General features: G+C 37.3%; 1 long non-coding RNA gene across 2 annotated transcripts in view; it reads right to left on the minus strand.

The window, feature by feature from the left end:
* Positions 1-4,603: 4,603 nt before the first annotated feature.
* LOC115605774 overlaps positions 4,604-20,237 on the minus strand; it is a 34,581-nt gene continuing 18,947 nt past the window's right edge. For both annotated transcript variants that reach the window (XR_003990716.1, XR_003990715.1), the window contains 2 exons: positions 18,924-19,017; positions 4,604-8,140 (listed from right to left, as the gene is read on the minus strand). This is a non-coding gene — a long non-coding RNA (uncharacterized LOC115605774). The remainder of the gene's footprint in view (positions 8,141-18,923; positions 19,018-20,237) is intronic.

Below are 20,237 nucleotides of genomic sequence, written 5' to 3' on the forward strand. Positions count from 1 at the left end.
TCCTTACGTTACCTGTAAATTTAATTTTTTTTCTATAATTTTAATTTTTATTCACCTAGTATTTGGCATACAGGTCCAAAGTTCAGGAAAATAAAACAATCAGCTGAGAAATACTCACCAGACAAGTATTCATGCACTCTTGTATCACCTGACATATGGTGAACAAGCTGATGAATGACTCAGGATTTAAATGGTAATTACCATTCATCATTATAATAGACTTGCTAATTCATAAATTCTTGGTAAGCCAATTTTCTATAAAAAGGTTAATAATAAGAGTGGAAAAGAAAGAAAAAATAGCCCTGGTGTGATAAAAAATGTAAAAGCTACAATATCTTCACTGCCACATATGCCTTCTAATGATTGAAAAGTTTTGCTCCAAAGTGGTTATTGACGCAATACTACTTGCTACACCGGGGCTTTGATGGAAACAAGGGTAGACAGAAAAATCCGGGACCTAATTGCCCGAGGAAGAGGCTGAGGTGTGTCAGACAAAGACAAAAGAACTAAGATAGTCACACATGGCAAAGGCAGGCAGGATCCCCCTCACTCATTTCCTAGTTTTATAGTACTTGGTGACAAAGTTGTGTTCTCACAACTGCTCATAACATTTTGTATGGGAATGTTCCCTCAGCTCCTAAGTGGTGCTGTAAGAAATGCATTGAGCCGGCCATCATATCTGATCTAAAGTCATCTCACTGCCAATGACTTCATTGACTATTCTATTGGTTCTGCTAAACAAAAGAAACATTCAGTTGTTTCTGCTTGTTAAAGCAATAAAAAAGGACAAAAAAAAGAAAAAAAAGAAAAAATATTTACTCATTTTATGATCTTTGTCTGGTAAATCACTCTGAACTGTAATTTACAAACCCTCTGGGAAACAGCAATGTAAACTAGAAAGAACACAGGCAACACTGAAATTCTATATATCCAGTGCTCAATACAACACTTATTCCACTTTAGATAATGTACATAAATACACACAAATGTAAATACACCTTCCCACAAATGTATATACACCTTCCACCTCTAACCTACACGTAGCCACACTTTTTTATCATAAGAGGCCAATATGGGAAAGACTTGATTACCCCACCAAGTCATGTAGTTTTCCTGTCCACCTACATCCTCCTACTCCTTGCCTGAGCACCACAGATGTAGAAACTATCCCAAATTACGTAGTGGATGTACTTTTTACTTCAGATGCATAAGACAAAGGAGACCAGGGATGGAGAAAAGATGCATCTGTTTGCAAGGGACTGAGGGACAAGAGGAGCAGAGAATAATAGAAATGATGCATGGAAACTCAGTGCCTTTTCCCTTCACCCCCCAATACTGTTGTGGACATATAGGGGAAAACAAAGAGATATCCATGTTCAGGGAAATGATCGAGTCAAGTTTAAGTTGAGTTTTTGATCATTTTAGCCTGCATTTGGATCCTTGCAGGGAAACTTGCCCTTTCAATCTGTTGCACATTAGGTATCAGGGTGATTAGACAGATATTGGATATTCAGGAATACAGCACTTGGAAGGGGAAAAAGATCAAGCCAAATCTATTGTAGACTACGTAACACCATATTTGGCATTATGAATAATACTTAAATTTACTACAATGTACTGTATGTTCAGAAAGTTTATAATGTGGGTAATCTTACTGACTGCTTTCTTGCAAACCAAACTCTTCTAGCAACAGAATATGAAATTCCTCCCAAGCCAGACTTCCTTTAGCATGCATTTTCTTTTTATCTCTTTCTTTGTCTCTCTTGCATACACACATTTTAAAATTTAAGAACTTAATTAAATTAAAAATTGGATGTTAAAACCCAACCTGTAGCACAAATTCAGGGGACTTTTTTTAAATCAACCTAAGTTTAAAGATATGTCAGAAGTTTCAAGATATGTTTAGAGCTCCAGATTTTGATCCAAATACTTAACTATGGAAACAAGGTTGTAAAACATTAAAATGTGCTCTGCATGAGGAATGATTTCCAGAGTGTGTTTGTATTTAGAACTTTGGATAATTTGCAAAAACTGAATTCAAGGCAGTGTGGAGATTATAAAGGATGCACTAAGAAGATATCTATGCCCTTTTTCTTCTTATTTGCTTGACAGTATATAACAGTAAATGTATATAAAGCAAAACTGAAAACATATGATATAACTCCAAAACAAAAGAAAGAAATAGAAGTCAAATACAAAGTACAGCAATTAAGGCATCATTCTAAAGAGGTTCATGCCAAATATGAAGACACAACTACATGTCAAGCTACACTACCAAGATAAATACAAAGTCCCAGAATACAGTGCATATTTTCTTTATTACAAAAATGATCAAATTAATTGACAGTTGAAGTAAAATAATTTTAACGCTGTATTTCAGAAAGAAAGTATATCAAGCCATTAAATATTTGCATGACTTTTGTTCTAGTTTTTGTATATGCTAAGCCAAAACATATAGTCTTAAATGCCATGATTAAGAAGTACCACTGAGGGGTTTTTTTGTTTTCCTGGGGATACAAAGCATAAAAAAAGGTCAGTTTTTGGGTCAGCTGCAATGGGAAGATAAATTGGAATAGAATGAATCAAAATACTTTTGCTCAGCCAACTACATAATTAAAGGATAAAGATTCCACTGGACAATTTAGGATCCAACTTCCTTAACTAACCTTTTTGTCATAAATCAAAATATTTCATTTTATAGTTAAAAGTTAGTCTTAGCATTGGGGATAAAGAGAAAGTAAGAGAACAGCATGAATAGCCATGAGCTATACATACTAGGAAGGTCACACATCCAGAGACACCTGTGACATCACAGTAAACACAATAGTCAAGCTCTGGTGGATTATAAAGTCAGTGGGATGACACAGAAGCATCTTTGGATTCAGTTTGTTTGCACCATGCTTTTTGGACCTGATTGTTATATGTAAAATACTCTTTATGATTACTGAGAAGAATACCTCCCCTTGCTGATCTGTATTTTGATATCTTGGAAAGCTGAGTTTATTGAAGATTTGCTATTATTGAGTGAGGTCATTATAGGGTTTTAGGCTTACATCACAGTTTTGGGGTAGAGCTGCTATTGCTGAACAATGGGAGACAGAAACGATGAATTGACATTAGTACATGGGTCCACATGGTTGCCATTGGATACTTGAAAACCTGCTTTAGAGTGACTCATTCACTAGCTTTACTGTTTTCAGGGTTAAATTCTAAAAGTGACCAATTTTTTCCGGAGCTTTAACACTTGCAACTCTCATGAATTTACTGCTAAACATCAGTTATTGAAGTTGATGGAAGATGAATGTAAAGGTTTGGCCTCAAAATCTGTGTTACTCTTATGGAAATTTTGAGAAATGAATGTGAAGTTGTATGATTTTAGGAATATTTGAGGTTTTATATCCCAGCTTTTCCTATGCTTTCACTGTAGAATTGTATATTGCTTTTGATGGATGTTTTTTTAACAGATGTATATTCTTTTTTGTAATAAGGTTTTCTACTTGCTGATATTTTGGAAGGAGAGATTAGCATAACTATTTCTAGCTGTAGAAATAGTTTTTGTTTTTCTCCACAGTGGGCAAATCAGTGTTTTACCCTATATTACGACCTTCAGAAAATATTCTCTTTATGCCACTGTATAAATCTGTAGTTATTTCACCTACTGTGTATGCAGCCTTACCCCAAAAAGGCTACAAGAGAGAAGAAGTAAGTTACACATAAGGTGACCATGGTGAGTGTAGATAGAGAAGAATTTCATGTAAGAGAGGTGGGCCAGAGTAGGAAAAGAGATTGCAGAGGAAGAAGGTACATTATGTCATAAATGGCATGGTGGAAAGTAATAGAGAACAACTGATGACCATGATTTGTGTCATAGGAAGTGATCAAGCAGAGATTTAAAAGACAAAATGAAATGCTCTTTTATCTAATCTATAATTAAATCATTGCCATGGGATATTTTGAAGGCCAAAACTCTAACAAACCCATAAAAAAGTCCAGTAGATTCTTGAAATGAAGAACCATGGGGTCAATAGTGATGTACTTACTGCCTCCTGCTAAGGAAATCCCCCAACCATGAGTTGCTAAACAAGGAAGAGGTTCCAAAATCATTATCACTCTGTCTATTCCCTGCTTGTGGATATTTTTTTGAAAGTTCCTGTCTAGTTATTTTCAGAGGAGGAATCCTGGATTACATGGCTATTCATTCTGATGCATAGAAAGTCTTATGTTCTTATATTGTTAAAGCTAGAGCTTTTTTTGATAGAAAAATAGAAGACTTTTCTATCAAGATAGGGGATAGTACTTTGTACTCAATATCCCACAAGTGGCCAAGGTAACCCTCTAAAGCCTCAGCATACTACTACAGTGGAGGTCAGTAAAGAATTCTTGTAATAGTTGCCTTTCTGCCCACCCCCATCTGTCGTTTTTTAACCTTGCTCTGACCAGTACTTACACAGCCAGTGGACTACTACATGATTAGAATGAATGTCCCTCACAGCAGACATTACTTAGAAATCAGTGATCACGATATCTGAATAAACGTTGCACACTGACACACAGACACACGGTTTCTGTTGAACCATGAAAGTCACTATCCCAAGATAACATGATGGGAGTTGAAACCAAAATATTCACTCAAGCTTTAGCGTTTTCCTTGCATAATGTATAGCCTAGACATCATTCATCCAAAACTCCCATTTATGTTGAGACTGTTCCTATAAAAAGCTAAACTTTAAAGTTTGTCAAAAAACATTAGTTCTGCTGTGTTTCTCATACAACATAGTCTATCTCATTGAACTCATGCTTGTAAGATAAGCAGATCAGAGTGCTTGGACCATTAGTGGCCAGACTGCTCACACTCTGTTGCCCACCATCACCCTCAGACAATGCACAGGTTCAGGACGTTGTCTTTCAGGAGCTGTACCTGCCATATGCCATGTGGGCACCCTGTTTTGGGAGGAAGAAGATTCAGGCACATGGACATGACATCACATTGCCTTTAGAGACTAAGGCAGGCCTATTATACATAACCGTTCAGGCACAGCCTCTGTCTACTCTAGAGAGGTATTGTTCCAGGTGCCAATTACTTGAAAAATATTTATGTCTCTATAATTTTTGCAAGTGTACATTGACACCATACAGATAGCCTTGGGAATATTCCTTGTTTTGTGTGGGCTGAATACCATAGATGATTGTGATGTTTTTTCCCAACTTTAACATCTGTTAGTCTCTAGTACTCCTAACTTGCTTCTTTTTTACTGGCAGTCTTCTGGCTCCTTAGGAGTCATTGGCACAAAGGAAAGACAGCCATGTGGAACATATTTGGGCAGTGCAAGCATATGATGTGGTGCAAGGTGCAGAATATAGTACTGGTGTTCTTCCTGGTGTAGGTCTTTTAGTCGGATGTGGCTGTTTAATGCTGATGTGTACATTTCTTGGAGAACAGCAATGAAGCCTTTTCCAAAAACTGCTGGCCCCACACCTAGCTCAATCCACTGTGAAGGAAAGTACTTTTGGCTTTGAGATTTTTTGGGTTAAGCATGCGTGTTCTTTCATTTTAAAAAGGAACCTATGGTAGATCCAAACTGTCCCTGGCTGCAAATAAGCAACCACGATGCTTTCTGAGATAGAAGTCTTCCTGTGGGGTTTCTTTTTGCTCAAGGTCAGATAACTTTCACAGTACTCACACCATCTACAAGATTTACTATCAGTTATAAAAATAGCTGTGAAATATAGGTTTATTCTTGATGTCTGGAAGTGGGCTTGGTGTTGTAACTGGTCTATAAATAATAAAAGTAAATATCCATGCATGAGTACTTTGAGACATAGTGCATGTACTAAACACACAGTATATGTACCATCAAGTATTTCAGAAATATCTAATATGTTCTGAAATATATATTCGGCTTTTTTCCTTCACCCCATAAACTGAGCAAATGTCTCTGGAGCCATGTGTCTGCACTCAGAGTTTAGTCATGTGCCAGCAAATCATGTGCATGAGAAAACACAAAGGCTTCCATTGCATAAGCCACCTGCTCCGTGAATCTATAGCCACAGACACCAGCATTTGTGGCTGTTTTACCGTTACCTTTTTGTTCCCTTTCTTTCCTCCTGTGCAGATTTGTGAGGGACTAACACAGGCTCCGCCAGATTATTTAACATGTCAGCCATGAAAGTTGAGCCAGCATGGAAAAGGAAGAGGTAACAAACCACACTGAGTGAAAGGTTAGCCAAGCTTAGTTTTCCCATGGATTAAAGAGGAAGCAGCCAAGCTAACCAAAGTTGTCCATGCAGCTCATGATGAGGGAGATGAACTTCAAATGTCAGCTGGTTTCTCTTTTTTCTTTCATCACCAGAGTTTAGAGAAATGCTAGATGCACATGAAGATTTCAGGAGAGAAGACATTTTGGAGACTTGCTTATCTTGGAAGGTTTTGGATGTCATTTGGGTTAGAAAATTAAACAGCAATAAAATCACTTTTAATGCAGAAATATTTTTATTAATTTTCTTTTTTTTTTTTTTCCTGCGGTGATCTGAAGTACACAATGTTATTCCCTTGTGGAGTAAATCTGTAATACATATATTACCTGGCTTTGGCTGACAAAAATGCTTCAATAAATATTTCATCCCATTCCTGTACTGTTTGTCTTGGTTTTGAACATTGAGTTCATAGTCCATATTGAATGACCAGCCTTATGCTTAATTCATCCACAGGTAAAAAGAAATTTCAGTGCAGAACTTAAGCAGAGAAGGGGTTCTTTGTGGAGTAGCAACACATTTCTGCATGTGTTTGCGGGAAGGTCCCTTTTCAACCAAAATAGAACTGATATCTGATGGTATCTGGTTGCATATTCATGTAGATCTCAGGGGTTTACATGTAGAGTCATGTTCTGTGAAGGCACCATCTGTGAAGGTTTGGGGCCTTCAGCCTCATTCTCAAGGGTGCTGATTGTGCTTAGTGCTCATTCCTGAAAAAAAAGTTGCTATATTCTTACCCTGAAAATGGCCACCCCTTTGTTCTCCTGATAGCATGGTGACCCTGAAGGGAGGAAGACCTCTTAACTGTTCATAGAAGATACGCTGCATAAAGCTTTATGAGGAGAGATGACAACGGACTCTACACAATTCAAAGTGAATCAAGCAGAAGCTGCTTTATTGTTCTCACTATCCCTTTATATACAGAGTTTTCTATCCCTACATGCGGTCACGCGCCTTTTGATTGGTAAAAGCCCTTTGGCACGAGGCAATCACGCTGCTCGGTAAGTGTCCTTATTGGTTCATCTAGTTCCTGGTGTTCCTCCCATGTATCCTACTGCAGATGTTTTCTTCCTCTTATCTTCTTCTTGGTATGCGGTTGCGTGCTTAGAAGAGGCCCTCATATGGCTGGTTCATCATAAGTCCATTGTCCTCTAAATATGACCCCACAGCTTTATTTACAGTTTCTTTGAAGAACCAATTTCAGGCAAATTCTCCAGCACTTCTTCAGGCAATTCATTGTGTTTGACTCTCACGACATCTAGGGAGTCAAAACTCCTATTCAATCCAAGTAAGTCAGTTCCACTCTATCTCATGAAACTTGATTGCTTCTCCATCTTCTTGGAGCATAAGGAACTGTACCTTGTGCTGTACAATGCTTTGTTTCTGAAAGCTTGTCTGAACAGCCATTTCAACACAAGTATCTGATAACACACGACCTGAAAATCAACCTGAATACAGTTTTAATTCAAAATATCTGGTAATCACAGCAGCTGATAGTTGTTAATTATGAGCCATAGCTTCAATGAAGACTAAGCTCTGATGGAAGTGTGGATGATTTTCTAGGTTAGTGCAGATGCTTCTGCAGTTATGTTGCAGTTCCAGTGATGTTCTCTTTTTTTTTTTTCCATGAACTGCAAGGTTTCCCACAAAAAAGTGTGTGGGACCAGAGAAAACACAGTTAAACCTTCACTAGCAGAGGTATCGAAAAAATTCATAAATTCTGGAAAAGTAAATATAAAGTAGTAATATTTCTCAGTTTTCTTCAACCTTGTTCCTCAAAATCTCCAAATGTTTTGCAGACATGGTTTCAGTGTTGCCATATCACCAGTTCATCATCTAATGGAGGGGAATAAACAGTTGAGCAAGTATTCTCTGAAACGCAGAGCACCTGTAACAGAAAGAAATGAGAGCTATAAAAGTTTAATGCCTTTAAAGATAAGCCTATTCATAGACAATATGACTAATATCATCAAGGCCAGTTAAGTACATAAGCATGTGTTTTAATTTAAGCTCTGAAGAGCTGTAATAGCCCTGATTCTCAAGGTACTATAGCATCTAAGTCCTGTTGGAGGCAAGGTAGCTCAGTTTCTGGGAACCTGGTGTTGTCTGGAATATGACAAAGCCCAATGCCTTAAGATAAGCACAGCCTCACGTATCTCTTCTTGCAGCTGGACCAAGCTGTTTACTAGCTAGGACAGTAGCTGGCTGTCTCATTTGCAGTAGGCAACACCATATGTGATCCATGGCCAGATAACACTACAGATTTTGTAAAGGCCCCAGAATAGTCACACAGTTGTCTGCAGCTAGGAACAGCAACTGCAAGATCACAACTGTGCATGACGGTCCTGCCCCATGGACTATTTTGGTCATTTGGCCCAAATCCATCAACAGAAAACTCAGAGTATATATAGAAGGAGAGGCAAAGGAAGACAAGTTTCTTTACATGTTGCCCTAGTACATTACTAAGTCTCTCGAGCCTCCTCTTCCCTTTCTGAGAGCCAGCTCATGGAGATCTATTACACCTAAGGAAAGCTTCTGGAGCTCCTCAAAATAAAATATACAGAAAACCCCAGAAGTCCGCAATGTTATTTCAGAGACTGGAAATAATCTTCCTGTGATGGCACGGGTATAGGAATAAAATGTTCTGTGTATATTTTATGTTGCTGTATATTTTGAGAGAGATTTGAGGTCACCCTCAAAGGGAATTTCTCTTACGAGTTAGGCCTGAAAGATTTTACTTAAAATTAATAAATAAGAAATGAAAGGGGAGCTTGTTTCTCCAAAATCTAAATTGTAAAATATATTTGTTTAGATTTTTTTTTTTATTATTTTGTTTATTGCTCCTTTGGTATTTTATGTTCTTAGACGACTACAAGGATTTAAACAGAATTTCTAGTTTGGGTTCAATAAGAAGAGCTTTAGCAATCATAGTGCCAATTCAAACTTACTTCCTACTAAAGAGCAAACCCAAGGAATGCTTAACTTTTCTGTTTTAAATTCTTCATTAAAAAGTAAAAGTTTAAATTGGCAGGAAAACTGCTCTTTAAGCTGCTAGTACACCAACATCAGAGAAAGCTGAGTTTTAGCCCTTGGTACTCTGTCAGGTACTGTACTGCATATAACCAAGATAAAGACTGAAATAAAGAAAAAAAAGAGATGAAGTGAGATATGCTTTATTTAGCCTTCATTGCCCTAACGGATTTAATGTAAATAAATATAAGTTATGTAGGACCTCTTGAGGCCATAACCAACAGACTTTCAAGATCTGTTGATTTGCACTAGGCAGCAAGTCTGAAAAACAGTGACATTTAACTGTAAAGCCCAATCTTTTTTGGTCAAATGATTGGCATATGTTTCTGAAGAAATAGCCCTTATAACTTACTTAAAGCTCTGCTTATGAGTAATAGGCCTTTTTGCTCATGAGTGAAATAATTATGTACAGTATTACACCACTTAGCTCGCTTAAAAGTTATAGCATCAAGGTCCTGGTGTTGTAGCTTGGCATTTCAACTGTAAGAACTGAGTTTTTGCATTTAATGTCTCAGCCACCCTGGATCCTATCCACCTAAAACTTGGCAGACATGGTTGTCTGCCCAGATGATTTTTTTAATAGTTTAAGATTAGTTAGGCCTTTTCTAGCTATAGAATAGCCAAGAATTAATTTGGAGCTAGTTATAGAGGGTGGGGTTTTTTTAACTGGCTGTAATTACAAAATTATTCTGTTAAAAAAAAAAAAAAAAAAAGGAAAATCTGCTACTTGTCACCAATTTTTGTAGACTGCTCCACTTTGGATTTTGAAGCAAAAAAAGGTACTTTAAAACACCCCAAAGACAAAAAGTAAAAATAAAATACTAGGTCTTGTGGCAAGTGAATTCTCCAGCAGACTTTACCAGCTACACTTTATCCAGGCAACCGGAGTGGCTGAAAGAAAATACTTAACAGAAGTTTAGAAGTGATGTTCTACTCTTGTACCATAATGTGGTGCTTTTTGCTGTGCCTATACAGGTGACATCTATGGGAAGAGACAACCACTCCCAAACTGGTGTGCCAGTGAGCTGCTATCAAACATCAAAATTTCTCATGAGTCATGTATGCTCGCATCATCAATCTTTTAAATAAAGACCCTGTATAAACCGTTTGATTCTGGGGACCAGACATGTTGCCTTCATGTTCCAGCACTATACTTCAAATCAGAGCCTGGAAGTCAAGAATGGAAGTTTTGCTTTGGGCTTCAGGATAGCCATACAAAAAATTGTCTCTAACATCAGCTGTTCCTGTGCCTGAATAGTCAGAATGGGCCAGCCTGAAATGTTTTAGATGATCACCAATCCCTAGAGTGTGATAGCTTGCCGGTAGAATTAAAACAAACAAACAAAAGTTTTCTGCTGTGTTATTCAGCGGGCAAGCCATGCCAATTTAGAACACAGACATTTTTGAAAGATCAGATCAAGGAGAGGATCCTAATTCAGCTGAAGCCTATAATTGTATTTTATAGTCAGAGATGTGTGCATCACTGATTCTTTGATTCACTGTCTGAACAAAAAATTTAGAGAAAATGTATTAGCTTGATGCAAAACAGAAACAGTGTAAGTTTCAATGGCTTTTGCAGGTTTTTAAACATAATCTAAACCATCAAATATTCAGTTTTGTTTAGAGAATTTTTCAAGTTTGCTTTATTAAACAAAAGTATATTGAAATTTGAAATGTCATTTCAAAATGAACAAATCAAAACACTATAGTTAGAACAAGTCTAAGCAAATGTTTTGACAGAAAAATTCTCTTTTCCCCCTGCCCCGAATGAACCAGCAAAAATCCAACATGATTTCACAAGTTCTTTTCATTAATTCATATCTACATTAGTTTATTATTTAAAAAATATTAAAAAGTAAACCAGAATTTATTCCTGCTTTCATGGATTTCCAGGCTTTTCCATGGATTTCACAGTTAGGCACTAGTGAAGAGTACCTTTTAGAGTCCATTATACTGCTAATTCATTGTTCCAAGTATACAACATACTCTCACCTTACCTTTTTTCATACTGTCTAAAAATACATGCCCATTTTCTCTTTCTTTCTTCTACTGTATTTTATTCTGAGGTGCTTACATTATAAACGTTTGACTGGAAGAAAATCAGTTGAATGATCTGCCCATCAGTATGTCATCAAGGCTTCTTACTAAAAAGTCATTTTTCTTATCAGTTAAAGAAAATATATATTTAGCATCAGGCAGAGGTAGTCCTCTGGGCTGTCACCATGGTGTTACCATGTCGCCGTTGCAGTTTTCCATATGAACAGAATTAAAGCCAGTACTGAAACCTTACACACAAGACAACATTACTACAGTAATATCAGTGTCATCATCACTTTCCATCTGCATGACGTCTAAGTAATATATTTAGTAACACTGCTGCAGACTTCAGTGTTGGAGCCCCTCTTACTTTCTTATCTTGGATTTAAAAGCCTTCTATTAGGAAAAGAAGATCCTAACTGGAATGAGATTATAATGCAATCATCCGGTTCAGAACATTATGCCATGATTTTAGTAGCATGCTAGAAACTCCCTCTGCTCCTGGGCTTAATGAAATTTGAACTTATTATATGGTTCAGCACAGTTTTTGGAAGACAACCAACAAGTATGGGAGGTTTGCACTTGAGACAAAGATCTTGTTTGCCAGGATTTGACTCTCTCGAGGAAAGCTAGCTGCAGGGCCAGATCTTTTCTTTTCATTGGATATAAGCCAGCTATGCTCGGAGCATATTTACTGGTGATGGCAGACTGTGATAGAGCTATATCTTTCCAGCAATACTTTAACTAGAGAATATCCAGTAATGACTGCAGCTATATACCCACTCAGCGGTGCTTTACCACTATATAATACAGTATTCAAGGAAGGACACTTGACTGCAGCACTGCATTTAAATGTTGAAATCCACCTATTGAGTAGAAATCGCATAGAAATCTAGGCGTTACTTTATGTAAAATTATAATATGAAGATATCTTGGAATGAAAAAAGAAAAGGTGTACCTGCACAAAACTGCTTGTTCTATTTTTCAGGCTAACAGCTTAGCTGTAACATTTATGCATTAGCTAAATAACATCTCAAGGGGAGCTGGAGATAGAACCTTGATGTCTCCTGATTGTACGTGTGTGAGTTTGTGCTCTCAAAGGATGGTCCTTAAAAAACTCCCTGCTGGAAGCTATTGTGCATATTGTAAAAGGACCATTGCTAAGTGCCAATTGAGCTAGTACTGTATACTTGCCATTTTAAAAGAAGATTTCATACCACTTGATTATGTTAAATAGAAATGTTTGAAATTTAAACTGAATTACATCAAAATGGCACAGTAGTTATATGTCTAAAGAGCTGCCACTACTCTCTCTCATAACTAATGTCAATCCCTTCTGGTAGACGGTTTTATGTGAAACTGTGACAGAGTATATTACAGGCAAAGTTTAGAGAGCCTTGATAGAAAGAAGTCATAAATAAATACTACTGTAAAACCAGGCAAGAAATCGTTTACAAGTAAAGTCCTTACCAAAGAGACCAGACACCATTTTCAAGGTTAGAACATCATCTTTAGCCTTTAGGTTGCTCTAAAGGCTAAAGATGGTGAATTTCTGTGTAGATGATAACTATTGAGGGGAACTGGGTGAAGAAAAAAGTGTGTTATGTTTCTGTGATGATAGTTCTGGAGCTAGTATTGTAGCAATGATGCGGCAGTCCAAGCTACAGTAACTCACTCCCCTAATCAGTTACTCCTGACATTTTGTTTTGTAGCAGGATCCTTCTTATTCAAGCTGCCACTATAACTAGCATACTGAAGCACTCACAAATTCCTGCACAAACACCAAATGCCAAATGAAAACTCAAAGTGATCCTCTGAGTCACTAATTCTGTCCTGGATGCATGAATGATACCTGGCACAAGGACCAGACCCATCTCAGCATCAAACCAATGCCCACCGTCTTCTTTTGTGGTTTGGGGTTTTTTTTTTGTTTGTTTATTTAATAGAAGTGATCTTACCATACCAGGAACAAATCCAAATATTCAGGGTCTGCTTTTTATAGGTTTATTCTTGGTTTCTGTTATTTTACCAAGTATTTAAGAAATCATTACCATCTCTGATATCTTTGGGTTATTCCTAGGCTGTTCTTTTAATTTCTTCTTTTCTGTAGTTTACTTTGGTTCATTTCTATTTCCTATTCAATTGACGACATTGCTGATTTAATAAGTAAGCAAACTTTTCTTTCATTACAAGTTCGGGTCCTTCATTTTTAAACTCCTTCAGAGCTTTTTATCCTCCAGTTTTCAGACCATTCTCTTTTGAATGCCTGATCATTAGTTTCTTATTGTTTGATTTTTATTTTAAACTGAACAAGAAAAAAATAACTCTTGTAGTTTTCATGATCATCTTACTATGAGTTAAAAAAAGAGTGGTCATTATAGTTATTTTTGTGTCAAGGAAAAATCAGCTAATATATTTACGAGCTGTGCTAAAAAAGCACAGTTCTGCAATATGACTGCAAAAAAGGATCTTCAAGGGATGGAGCTATATGCCCCCAAAACTCATGCTCGTGACTAAGAGAGTTTGCAAAGTATTAAAACTTAGCTTACACTACCACAACCTCCTTTGCACTTACATAATCATTTACAGTGTAAATGCCATATCTGTTATAGTAAAGAAGTATATAGTGTATAAGTACAGACTGATGAATCATCTTATAAGTGAACAAGAGAGTGCTGGAAACTGAGGAGTATGTAGTACATGTGATGTACCTTCTGTTACAACATTCATTTGTTCGCTGAAATATTTTTAAATGTGTAGATTTAAAATAATAAAGAAAATCTTTTTTTTTTACATTTTGCTTTGAATTTTCATGCTGAATTTTATTGAAACATACTTTTTAAAATCAGTCATTTTAGTATCCATTTTTATCAAATTATAATCTTTTACCACTTAATAATAGAGGAGCAGAGGCTTTTTAAGCACGTAACAACTGTGACAATTTGATGGAATTCAGTTTGAGTAATAATTTTATCAAATAATATATTTCTTTTTAAAAATACCATTTATTAAAACATTATCCACAATTTAGGCAGAATGGTAAAGGAAATGTCATTTTTAAACACACGACCCACCTTTTCTGAAAGCACAGCACAATCACAACATGTTATAGGAAGTGTTGGCATGCTTTGGAACACAGGATGACTCTATCAATAGATTATTAAGCCAACAGATGAGAGTCCAACATTTCTGAGCTAAATGCTACTTATTCACTTCTCCCTGTGCATTTCCATTGATTTTAATAAGTTTTCATGGGTTTAACTCAAGATGGGATATGATTCTCAGCACCTGGTGCATGAAGACACACTTGTCTGACATAGACTCAAGCATTTCTAGGCTCCCCAAAGGAAAATTTTGCTCTCTTTGAACATAGAATCACAGAATCATAGAATAGTTAGGGTTGGAAAGGAACTTAAGATCATCTAGTTCCAACCCCCCTGCCAAGGGCAGGGATGCCGCACACTAGACCATGTCACCCAAGGCTCTGTCCAACCTGGCCTTGAATACTGGCAGGGGTGGAGCATTCACCACTTCTTCGGGCAACCTGTTCCAGTGCCTCACCATCCTCACAGTAAAGAACTTCTTCCTTATGTCTAATTTAAACTTCCCCTGTTTGAAGCCATTACTCCTTGTCCTATCACTACAGTCCTTGATGAAGGGTCCCTCTCCAGCATCCTTGTAGGCCCCCTGCAGATATTGGAAGGCTGCTAGGAGGTCTCCACGCAGCCTTCTCTTCTCCAGGCTGAACAGCCCCAACTTTCTCAGCCTGTCTTCATACGGGAGGTGCTCCAGCCCCCTTATCATCCTCATGGCCCTCCTCTGGACTTACTCCCACAGCTTGATGTCCTTCTTTTGTTGAGGACACCAGAACTGTATACAGTACTCCAAGTGGGCATCATCAAGTCGGCGTCCCAGGGAAAGTGGAGTCTGGGGGATGGGATCTGTCAAGCACCAGCACGAAAGCAACCTCAGCATGGATACTTTTAGGAAAACTCCAGACAAATAATCAGAAACATTCCTTTGGCAATCACAGATCATCAGGTGAAGGATGGAAATAAAATTCCTTAAATTGAAGCTGTTCTGTTGGAATGAGATCCAGGCAGAAGATGGAAAACATACTGAAATTGAATAAACTATCAAGTATAATAAGTAGCAGGGACTGAAAACACAGGTAAAGGTCTACATACATCATTTCAGAAATGGAAACTGTTACTCTCAGTGAGAGAGCCAGAAATATTTCTTCTCATACTTCAGCTCATCCACAAAATTCCTAAGAGTTTCTTCCAAGACACTTGGACTGTCTTGATTAACCATCAAGTTTATAACATTTCTTCCTTTACAGCTATATTTTATCTATATATATATAATATTTTAAATAATTTTTAAGATGTTTACCTGAGAGGAAGATGAGTTGCATCCTCCATCTGCAGAAGTCTAGAAAACTCAGCAATTCAGCCTGTAGACTTAGCTAAGCAGGCAGACATCTACATCTTCTGATGGTCTACCTACCTTTTAGAAAGATTGTACCAACTGAATAGAACTGGCCTGGAGTGGTGGTATGACGGAGTCTGATTTCATTTAGTCAGTAAAAGAAGAGAGTGTTATGCATACAAAGTAGAACACTGTCAAAGAGCCTGAGTGTGCTCTGGCCATTCTGCTTCATAGACTGCAAGCAAGGGTATGTAGAGCAGAGGCAGGTGTAGTGCCTCCAGAGTCCCCTGGGCAGGGGTCAGAGCTGAAGCACCGATAATCTATAGTTTCCTTCACCTGCTCTACATGTGAAAACACCTGAAACAAAAGGGAAGTTTTGAGTCACATAAAACACTTATTTTTCCTTTCCCATTTTGGTGAAAGGAGAGTTGTAAATGGTTATTTTGATTTGAGGTCATTAAATATTTTTCATTAAAAAATCAGTTTTCATAAAGGGTTTTGGAAAGAAACTATTGTTCTGACAGTTTGGTCTGTTTTCTCCTATCACACACAACCAACACATCAATAAGTATTTTTATTATTAAGTCTGACTCTTCATGTCTGAAAAAACCCCCATCAATTAGGAAAAAGAGCTCCAGTCTTGGAATACAGTCCCATGAGATGCAGAGAGCTGAGTTAACATCTATGCGTTACCAGAAAACAAAGCTCCTGCCTCCTACCAACAACTACAGAGTTCTAGTCTACAAAATTCTGCTGGCTATGGAGCCTGCCAGACTTCATCATAAGCAACTAATTCCTTAAAATGGCAGAAGCAAAGCAGTTAGATCAGCTGAGTGAGTTTCTGAAGTGTTAATGAGAAGGGGAAAAAAAAAAATCTAATGAATCATCAGAGCTGCTGCAAGGGAGGGACAACTGTCTTGCTGGGGGGTGTGGAGGGAGAGGAAGGAAAAGTGGGAAGAGAGGTGAGAGAGAAGGGGAGCCACTGTCGCCTTCTTTTCAGCAGCAGCAAGGTAGCAAGTAAGTTACCATTAACCTCTGGTTTTAGAGGTCTCAACCCTACTTTATCTCTACTTTTAAGATGTTTATTAATAGAAGAACTCATAAAAGGCCACTTTCATTTCTTCAGGGAATACTGTAGATGAAAGAAGTCTTCCACTTCAGATGAAAGACAGTCTTCCAAACCAACAAACATGTTGAGTATCTGCTTGGGTTAGTACACCTGCCACTGGAACAAGTTAATTTCTTGCTAGGCTGAGAGTAGGCCGTTTTATATGTATGTGCTGACTCGTCAGAAAGCACTTGAAAATAATCTTTTTATACATTTAGTATTTTACCATCAAGTTGTTCTGTAGTTTACTTAATTGTAAAGGAAGGGACACATATAAGTATAAAATATTTCACATTTTCAACTATCCTTATTTGTAAACCTTAGAGTAGTCTTTCAGGAGATAAATTCCTTCTTCTGTTAAAAACATCCATTAAGATAAAATTTGTGTTTAGCTTGGCTTCCTAGTTTCTTTTGCAAAGTTTGTGTTAACCTTTTGTGTTCAATGCCTTACCAGACCAGCATGGATACTCCTGAATGTAATAGAAACATAAATATTATCATTATTGAAGAATTACAGTTTTTCTAAGACTGGAGATGAATTCCTGTGATTTTTTTGTCTCTAAAAGATGTGTTCCATGACAGTGTTATCACTGTTCCATATACCTCCCTTGAACCATTTTCCTACAAGAATTTTGGTGTGGATGTCCTTAATATTTCAAAAGTGTTCTATAAAATACTACTTTCTCCTTAGAATTTACCATCTTCTTTTCCTGTCTGTAACTGCAGACAGAATATAATTCTTTTAGTAGTCTGTATGAATATTCATAAATGACAAGTACTCTGAGTTCTAAAATATCAGATCAGGAGGTTTTGCAATTATTAGATCAGGGCTCCTCTCAATTGTACCCTGGGATTAAGATGTCTTTATTTCAGTGCAATAACAGAGGAAGAACACAAGATTGCAATAGATTTTAACAAAAAGGAGATAACTTTGCATTATTTTTCATTCTTGCTTCAGTTTCCATCATGAAGATGGAGTCATGCTGTGACATTCTTCTCTGGGTATTGGAACATGAGAATGATACACTTGACTTTGAATGTCTCTAGTTTTGTAACGTATAATAGTTGAGTTTTACTTCTTTCACCCCAGTATTTTGCATTTTGATAGGCAAGTGCCACTTCACTGCTAAGGCCTTTCTGCTGACCTTTAACACAGCAGGTAGCTTTAGCAGTGCAATTATCAGGACGGGTTGTGGTGTCCTGGAGGAAGTCAGCGTGTGCACGTGTATAAACTAGGATATCAAGGATGTAAAAGGCAAAGGAACACATACCAAGCAAGTGAAGTCATTTGATCATGAAACCCAGTCAAGCCAAATTCAGAGTGACAGTTATGTCAGAAATTCTTGCTTAGCCTTCTTCATGCATTTGAGTGAAAACATAAGAAAGTACAGATTAATGTGACCTGGTTTTATTTTCCTTAAACTACTACAGTTTCTAACTCAGAAAGTTCTGACTACCAGTTGGGTAACAGGAAATCAACATAAAGGAACCTGATCTACCCACTGTATATACACTTATATACCATGTATACTGTTTATAAGTTGGATCCCTAGTTTCCAGTTTCACCACTGCCACTGGTCTTTACACAATTCTAAGGTCATTTCCAAACATGGGTGCACAAATATATATATCAGGGTGTTCATCCTTAATATATAGAACTACCTTGTATGAGAAACAAACTCAGGATTTGGCCTTCGATAATAAGGGGACACCAATAAAACAAGTCTCAGTGGGCTATTGCTATAACATGTTCAGCAAAGAACAATCAATGTACACTACTATAAGTAGAAGACAGCCCACATATGGTAAAGAAAAACAGACATAAATGTTCCACCTACTGTAGCTTTTGTTATTGCACTTGTAGTCACCACTACTGGTGCTAAGGAACTGCTCTCAAATTTTGCTTGAACTGAAAATGTTTTCATGACAGAAGCATTTGTGCTATGTGTTACTTTTGCCTTTACAAATATAATTAAAGAAGATTGGAGGTGTTTTCTTTTCTTTTAATGGGTAGCACCCATTAGAAGCACACTTGATACACCCTCTTTGCTCTTGCTTTCCTTACCTTCACTGTTTCTCCTTCCTTCACTTGGTGGTTGTTGTTACACAGTTTGCCTTCTCAAGCTCCAGCTCCCCTCCATCTTCTTCTTATTCTCCCTCTAAACAAAATAAAACAAAACAAAGCTCTGTTCATTATTTTTGCTTCCCAAGACAAGTTCATGTTTTTTCAACATACTGCAGGAGGAGAGCATATGCTGATTTTGCTGATTAAATATTATTTTTCGTCATTTCTGTGTTTATTTTTCCAAATGTGCTAAGAGACCTCCCAATGAGATCCCTTCTTCCCACTCCACAGTCTTCCCCTTGGGAATCTGAATGTTGTTAATATCTCGTGGGTAAAATCCAGCCACTGTGTCCACAACAACTTAAGTTGAATTTGCTCCATGCCCCGCAGCTGTTCCATTGTCTCCTTATTACAACACAAGTTTCTGTTTGTTTTATTTATTTATCATTTCTAAGTACCAGGCTTTCTGGCAAAATGTTGCCAGCTGGAAGTTACATGGAAAATGTTTAGCACAGCTTTACTATATGCTCCAGTGTATGTGTATATGCATTTCATTCTCGGTAAATCAGCATTTAGGGAGCATAGGGAAATAGGCTGTGAAATGAGATCAGCTTGTCCTGAGCTACCGTGCTGTATAATGTAATCTCTAGCAAATTCAGATAGCAGAAACTCATCCAAGTCCTTAGTGTATGCATTTGCTCCTCCCTGAACTATCAATATCAAAACAGCTTCTTAGGCAACTATGTCAATGAAAAATGAAGAAAAATAAATAGAAAAAGAATGAATAAGTATTATTTCTGATGAATAACCATCATCCCTGACTGTGCTAAATCACATTTCTAATCTCTTTATTTTGACCATTTATTAGCACTTACTTCTCTCTGTTAAATAAGAATGAAGTGCTATAAATAATATTTATGCCTCTAGGAGCTTATGTAGAGGGTCTTCTGTAGCTTTTCCCTCATTCAGAATTAACTAGTCAACTTCTCTGTTGACAGGACATAAAATACAGAAATAAGGAAGAAAACTATTGATATCTGCATGAAGTTCTCTCTTTTTTTTCTTTTTTTTTTTTTTTTAAGGTATGGGGAGATACTGCACCATATCACAGATCCCCTCATCATCACTTGGTGCAACAAGAATTCTAATTCCAATGTCTGCTGCTGTGTTCCTTTTGCCAATCCAACAAAGATCTCTCCCAGCACATTGGCCAAGCACATGAAGAGTAGGTCTGTCTGTCTCCCTGGGCAAATAATCCTTATTGTCCTCAACTTCAACACCTTTCAGGCAACTCTACATTTCATGCATCCATCG

This window comes from Strigops habroptila, chromosome 3 (genome assembly GCF_004027225.2).
Source record: "Strigops habroptila isolate Jane chromosome 3, bStrHab1.2.pri, whole genome shotgun sequence".
Taxonomy (NCBI): Eukaryota; Metazoa; Chordata; class Aves; order Psittaciformes; family Psittacidae; genus Strigops; species Strigops habroptila.